This window comes from Catharus ustulatus, chromosome 1 (genome assembly GCF_009819885.2).
Source record: "Catharus ustulatus isolate bCatUst1 chromosome 1, bCatUst1.pri.v2, whole genome shotgun sequence".
Classification (NCBI taxonomy): Eukaryota; Metazoa; Chordata; class Aves; order Passeriformes; family Turdidae; genus Catharus; species Catharus ustulatus.
The window spans coordinates 75,383,440-75,391,570 of record NC_046221.1 but is presented as its reverse complement, the minus strand read 5'-3'; positions in this window follow the sequence as shown (position 1 = coordinate 75,391,570).

Sequence of the window (8,131 nt, the reverse complement as noted above, 5' to 3'; positions counted from 1 at the left end):
TACTCAGGAATTGAGGTAGAAGACACAGTACAGAGAGGACACAGGAGCCCAGGGGAAGGAGTAAAGGAAAGAAAAGAAGGAAGGGGTGAAACAGGAGCTCCTTGGCAGTGCTGAGACATTCAGCTGGCTTATCTGCTGAGCAAACACGAGCTCTCTGCTACCCTGTTACTGCTACCAAGTCAAGCTGGTTCCAAAGGAAGCCCAGGTATGACTCCACACAATGCAGTTAGTCCTAACAGGTATGGATACATACCAAGGAAACTGGGTTGATCTAAGCTATCTAATGGAAACCTTAAATTTTGGTATTGGATCAATGTTTGGCACACTGCTCTAACCCTGTTTTCTCTTGGCAGCACTACTGAGCAGCCAGGTCACAGTTCTGCCTTAGGAATGGGCTGGGGAACAGCATAGGTCAAAAAGCTCTGTTGAGCCCCATGTATTACAATGTGCACAGGATAACTCTGAGGATGGAATCAGGATGTTCCATCTCTTGATGATGAGAAGGAAAATCGCTGGGCACTGCCTCACCTAGTCAGCTAATAATCAAATCCAAGTTTATTCAGTGTCCTTGGTCTACCTGTATCTAGGGACTTTGGAAAATAATGCCCCTCATGAACTGTGTGTACAAGAAATCAGTGTGACACAGATAGATAAATCCAGATACTTGAGCAAAGCATGTTTGCTGCCTGCAGGGCACAATGACAAAGAGAAAATTATAGCCTGTACTGGGTTTTGCTGGAACATAAAATACACATAAAATCTTTTTGTGCCCTCATGGTCCGGTTTGTTTTGCCTGACTGACAAGGTGCACCCACACATTGGTATCATCTTTTTTGCAGAGAGGAATCCAGTGCCACACAGCACAGGTTTCCTGCTGATACACTTTCCCCCCACACCTGCAGTGCTGCAGCCCAGCTAGCAACCACTGGCTGCCTGCCTCTAAAAGGCTGGTTTGTGATCATTCCTTCCCCTTCCTTGACACACTGACATGTGCTGCAGCGACTATTACCTAGCGTTGTACAAAACCAAAGCACAAAAGGTTATGTACACTGCACTGCAGGCACAATTGTCATCCAGCCTTTGAAACTTCCCCTCCTTCCTCTGGCTTGAGGTAGAAAACAGGGCATTACAGTACTCGGTGAACAAAGGCTGAGAGTCTGTTACGAGCCTCAGGGAAGTCAGGGTGCCAAACGTACCACCTTGGCAAAGTGGTAGTTAATCAAAATGTTTATCATAAGAATAATGAGGGAGGAGAGAGGAAAAACTGCTAAGCAATCACTTTTCCACAATCCTGCTTTCTGGAGTTTTCAGTTCTCCTGGTATAAGCCAGATGGGCAAGTGGGGAGTCCTGGCCCCACTGAAGGCTGTATAGCATGACCTCCCTCAGTGTCACTGCTCTGGACCCACTGCTGCACAGCCACGATTTAAGAGGACAGTGTGGGACAAAGCTCAAAACTATCCAGGGCAAATTCTTCAGTGACTGGTACTGGAGTTCTTACAAACCCTGAAATCTTTTGGGAAAGAGAAGCCATGGTATAGCACCTCAAGTCTTGGATAGCCTGAGGCAAGCAATATCCCACCCCATTACAAATACTTGGCCCACCTTCCTCCTGTGTAACATCTGGCCATACTCTCCAGGGCAATCCACATGGGAACCAGTGTGCAGGTTGTTTCCTGGCACTGCTCCCAAGTTCTGTGTAACTCAAATGACATTTTTCAAGGATGCTAGCAAGCAGACCAGGCTTTTTTTTTTAATTATTTTTTGGTCTCACCCATCTCCTTGTCTAGTAATAATATATTAGTGATTATACATGACGCTTACATAATATTCCTCATCTGAACTACTTCACTGCCCTGCAGAAAAAAAAGGAGCAGTCTCTGTCCCTACATTACTAAGGGGAAAAGTATGGGGGAAAGATGTGCTGATTGCAGTGACAGAGCAGAGCTCCTGAGTACACCAAGCAACAGGACTCACAGCCAGTCCTGAGACTTAACTCTGTGCTTGTCCCATTCCTCCTTGCCCCCAAAATCCTCCACATAATCCCCATTTCCTCAGCACTGCTCTTCTTTTGTTTTCCCAGGAAAAATTTTCCCACATTTATATTATTGTTACTGATTTATGTAATGCTTTGTTCCTCAACCACACAACTCACAGCCAGCACACATCAACCCTTCATTAACTCTTCTCCACAAAAAGAAAAAAAAAAAAAAAAAAAAAAAAAATTAATATTAGGAATCATTTCACATGTTCCAAACTGTCTCACTTTCCTGATAGACCCGCTGTGGAAACCTTGCACCCGAATAAAATTTCTGTTTGGTAGAATGACAGGATGACAGAAGTCTCAACATGGGAGTTCACAGGGCAATGAAGAAAACATGAGTTTCCCCACTAGCACAGGTCACCATGCAACATATTTCCATAGCATATGACTGAAGTGTGTCTGTACGGTGGTCTTTCTCCAATAATTGTAAACAAGTCAAAGCATTATTATGACTTAGTACAGATCCCACTAGAACATGCATTGACTTGGGTGCCTGAAGTATGAATATTACTGCTGGCAGCCAAATAATTTTGCTTGTTACCAGGCATACTGAAAGGTCTCAGAATTTCATCTTTTATTCTCTTATACTGGAGAAAAATAAGTATCAGACATACACTTTGTAGGTTCTTTTGCAATGAATCTTTTAAGTGCAGCCTCAGATTTTGTTTGGATAAAGACAGAACTGTGCTTTGGAAAATCAGTTTAGAAGAGACTTTTTAAGGTGTTTTTTCATCTCAGAATAGCCCCCACAATGAGATTTCTGTCAAAGAGGCACAGTAAAGTTCAGGTTCCCTTGAACACACAGAAGATCAGCCAGTGTGTTCAGCTAACTTGTTAGTCATTTTTTATTTGCAAAGGACAGCATCTGGTACTTAATCTCCAGAGCAGAAGAAACCATTTACACAGATCTGAGATCACTTTGTGACAGGTGCCAAAGAGTCATTTCCAAAGGCTTGTGAGCTGACCATATGCTGCTTCTTTCCCAAGCTGGAATAAAGGCATTCATAAAATTCATTAGCATCATAGGATAAATAGATAAATTAGTGATGAAATCACACTAAATACGTAGCAGGTATATTTATGTCTCAAACAAACCAAGCAAAACTAATTAAAATATCAAAACTATGGTTCGGGGTTTGATTCCAGAAACATGTAAAGATCAAGCTGAATATTTGGTTTTGAAATAAATAAAAAAATATGATGCACCACAATACCACTTCTTTATCAAAGCCTGTGTTCATTATATTATCATTCAAACAAGCCTGAAACTATATTTATAGAAAATTCTTTACCAAAATGTGACTAAAACATGGGAAGAGAAATGGAAGGATTCTCAGAATAATCACTGTAAATAATAATAAAATCAGCAAATTATTCAATAATCAAAGTGTTTTTCTGTCTGATTTAGCTAAGTTCATGTCCCAAGACTGAACTACCAGGAGAGCAACAGGAGTCTGGATACTGAAGTTTTACTTGTGGGAAGTGATGAGTAGGATCATACAAAGGTAGTCATGAGATTTTCCTTATCATTTTTGTGGGAAAATTCTGAATGGAGCTGCAGTACAGAAATTTTGCAGGCCTCAGATTTCCCTAAGTCTGACCTCATAAATCCATATTCCTCAATAGAGGGTAAAAAAAAAAAGAAAAAATCCACACGTTGTTCTCCTGGTTGTCAAAATCCCACAACACTATATATTTGGGCAACAGTTTTATTGTTTTTTCAGAGGCACTGCTTGGGATAGGAAACTTTTCTACATTTCTCAGAAGATCTGGAGAAAAAGGAAAAGGATTGAGGGGTCTCCTGGACAAGAAAGAAAAATCTTGCCTTTCATGATTGATACTACACAAATGCGATTTCACACTCTTTGTAATCTCTAGCTCTTATTCCGAAGGCTAATGCAAAAGAAAGAAGCATTGGTGGCCAGGGACAATGGGATGGAGCAGATAAGGAGTAGTTTGGAGTAACCAAGCAAGCAGTTTATACAGATTCATTCCCTGCAAAAAGGCTTTTCAGGATCTGGACTGTGTAACCAGCATAAGCCTAGCACTGATGGGTTCAGCCATCATTAATTTCCAGCCGTTTGGGAATAGGTTGTTATCTGACAGTAAGATGTGATCTGAGCGAGGTGCTATTAAAATGTGGAGAGAGCTGCTATTCTCGCACTGCAGCAGTGATCTAGTACAATGGCAGAGCAGTGTGACTGGTGAAATTCACAGGGGAACAGACTTCTTCCCAGGGCTCAAATTATCAGCACATTTTCATTGCTGCCTCCAGAAAGAGACATGTAATGCTGTCAGATGCTCTTTGAGTTGTGAGTTTCTAAAAAGAGATGGAAGTGTATGCATTAAAGAAACCAATATTTACACAAGGACATTTCTCTCATAAAATATAAATGCAGGAATTCTGCTGGTTACAATCCTTATTTTGAGCTTTTACGTGAGGGCAGTAAGCTGAAGAGGAGGCAATGCTCCCTTCCCACTCACCATTTTGATTATCATATATGAATTTTAAAGGAGTTGGGTAAAATCCAATCAAAGCTTCATTTATAGATGGTTGTACTTTATACTGTTGTCCTTGGTACACACTCATCCTTAGTCCAAGTAAACTAACTCCAATTCAGGCAACAGTTCCTGAAAAGGAATGTGACTTTAATGAAATAAAAGGCTTATCATGACAAGTTCAGGTTGAGAATAACACCCTATCCTGTTGCCATTACAGACAGAGACAGAAATATATCAAAGTCCCCTCAGCACTTGAAAGAGAATGGCAAATAAAAGGGACATGTCCAAGCAGTGCTGATGGCAGGTGTCGGAAAGTGAACATCAGCAGGATCAAATAGGAGATCTTTTCTCTGTTGCTTCTTGAAAAGGAATAAAAACCCCAAGACCCATAGAATTTGATTAAATACAAAGGAAAATTAGATTAAGGTAACACTAAAAGAAGAGCCTGGGGTTTCTACAGCATGGGCTTGCAGAGCTTAGCTTACTTGCCTCCCAGGACACAGTACAAAGGCAGAGTATTTGGCAACACGTCTTTGCTAGCATTTCCTCATGGACTGCCTCAACCAGCTTCTGGGTGGGCTGAGACGTATGTGAAAGCAGTTCAAGGTGCATGAGGTACTTTTGTATTCCCTCCACCTTGATCCAACCCTTTTGTGATGCCTCACTGAAGAAGAGCAGATGTACGTGCCAGGGACATTAAGATTTCCCATCAGCTGGACCAGGCTGGGCTCTAAGGACCCTCACCTGCTGTGATGTCAAGCACGCAGTGCTCCCATCCCTGCTCTGGAGGGAGATGACTCAGCTTCCATAAAGAACTAAACCGGGGCTCAGGAAAACTGTTTTCATCTCTCAGCTCTGCTGCATGTGCTCCATGGGACTTTAGTCAGATCCCTGTGTGTCATCTGTGTGTCACCTGTGTGTCACCTGGTAATTGGGCTGGCACAGCCTGCAGCTGACACCCTTGGTGTGCACACAGCATGGAACCCAGGGCCAGAAGTGATTCATGCACACAGTGCTAGGTGAAACCAGCTGGGTTCTGAGCCAGCTTGGAAATCCCTGTGCTGTGCTCCACTGATCCATAGAGATATGTCTGCACTTCTCTAATGGGTGATCAAGTTGGTACCATTTATTATGCTCATTAATATTGCCAAGCTGCATATCCTCTCATGAGTCCCTTGACTCAGCTGCCTTCTAACTTTACCCAATTTAACTTGTTTGGCAGAAATTTTACTTGCCCATTATCTGTGCAGATATTTATATCTCTTCTTGTGAGAAAATTTCAGGCAATGCTTTTCAGTCATTTCCAAAAAAAAAAGGCTAATGAGAAAATACATTATCCTCTTCATGGCAATCCTTTCCTTGGAATTCTCTCCTGAAACTGAACATTAGGCAAAGACCAGAAATTTGTATTGGGAAAAAAATTAATAAATCAGGGTTGTGCCTATATGAAAATTAGTCCAAATGTGGCTAAGTTAAAAGCCTTTGAATAATTGGTGTTCATGCAGATCTATGATAGGCTGCTTTGATTTTAGCAGCTGAATTCCCCAGAGAATCTTCTCAGGATATGCTGGAGATTTTCACAACTCCTGTGCCTCAAGGAAGCATACTACTATCAGAGAACAAGGGAGTATGTTCAGGCCAAGGGTCATAGGTATGGTCTTCCTCTGTGATGTTTGTTTTGATTCAGACACACAGGATTGTCTTTCCTGTGCTGTTTGTGCCCCTACTGCTGGCATCCAAGCAGCCTGGGGAATGCAGCTGCCCTATGAGGAGATGTGCAAAAAGGGAGAGAAGGGAGACAGATCTGATACAGGGATGGTACAGAATGCAAGGGGATACTGAAGTAAAGTAGAAGAAAGCTACCAGGAAAAGATTAAATAGGGAAGGACTTTATGGTGAGTGGTACAAAGACACCTAATTGCATACAGTGTTACCATGTTGATTTCATAAACATAGAACTGATATAAATGCTTATCTCACATACAGAAAGTTTAAATCCTGACATTTCTTAATGTTTGAAAAACATGGGTTTAACAAAAAAAAGTATTTTGTGTATGCATTGTCCCAAATTTATCTAAAAATAACTAAACAATAGAAAATACAATAAAACATACATAACTTTCATTATCTGGAGCCTTCCTAAAGCACATGCAGGTCATCAGCAGAGTTGAAAGCTTTCCTGCCCGCACACAGATTTTGCCACTGAGCTAATGGAGAGGCTGCTTGCATTAATAGATTGCTGTCCTTGCGGGCACATGCTGAAGGGGGATGCTGCTCCCCATTCTGGCAGATAGATCCAGGCAGAGCAGCAGCAGCATTCAGGGATCAAGATATATGCTTAGATCTATTCATGGCTCAGAAAGGTAGTGTGTCAATGCAGCTCAGACACATCTACTACTACTCACTAGCTTGGGTTTTTTTTTCTCATCAAACCAATCCTCAGAAGCCTGATCTTGCTTCTTCCTTGCCCTTGGCTCCTAGGCCAGCCATGCACTTGACTGGGTTCTCATGCCCCCTTCAACCTGCTTGCCCACTAAGTCTCCATCTCACTGGATGCACAGCCTCTGATTTCTAGACTCAGAGCTCTGCTGCTCTTCCTGCACCATATCTAGCCTCCCCATTCCCAGTCTATTCACCATTCTTCATCACCCAGCACCAGATGTGCTCTCCATGAGGCCTCCTAACTCTACTCCCCTTGTCTTGATCTTGTAAATCACCTGTTTCCTTCACTCTCTCAGTCAGATCTGTCCTCCCTTCTGTCTCACCTTATCTCAGCCCCACTAGCTCTCTGTCCTACCCTCCCAACCCATGCAGTTTTGTCTTCCTCCCACATGCCGAGGCCTTGTTCACTATCCCCAGCCATCACTCCTTTGTAGCAAGAATGGATTTTAGTGTCCTGCCATAAAGATGATGATGTCATGCCTGACACAAAGGCTAAAATACCTTGAGGGAATTTCAGAGCTTGGAAACTTTGAGCCTCTTAAAACTGTTTTAGCACAGTCTAAACAAAAGGTTTCTAGCAAGTTTCTTTCTCCAAAAGAGAATCATCAAAGCCACTTCAATGCTACAAAAATTTGCCTTCTTGTTAAAAGACAATAAACAGAAATCATTGCAATGTTCAGTTACTGTTGCTAAATCACAGACATTGGACAGGGTTGGTCAACCCTAAATTCAACTAATGTCATCAAACACACATTCACTAAAAGCAACTGCAAATAGAGTTGTAGAGTGTAAGATAAACTGTACTGAAGTCAATATGAAAAACAAGCAACTAGTCCTTCAATTTAAATGCCCTTTGAATTTCCTAGGTCAAGGAGCTTGAAGGCCAGACATTTATGTATGGCTAATCCATTCAGTGAACTGCAATAGCTATTTACTTGGTGTGATTCATGTAATTCATGTAATTTAGCTGACCAGTCATCGTTTAGCATCATCATAAAGCTGCAAATAGCTGTATATTAAAAACATCATCAACAACAAAACAAACAAATAGAAAAAAAAAAATCCCCTTCCATTCAAGGGCTGGATGTAAAACTGCAGCTGGAAAATTATAATCTTCCAACAAAACAGTCTTTTCACAAAAGAAA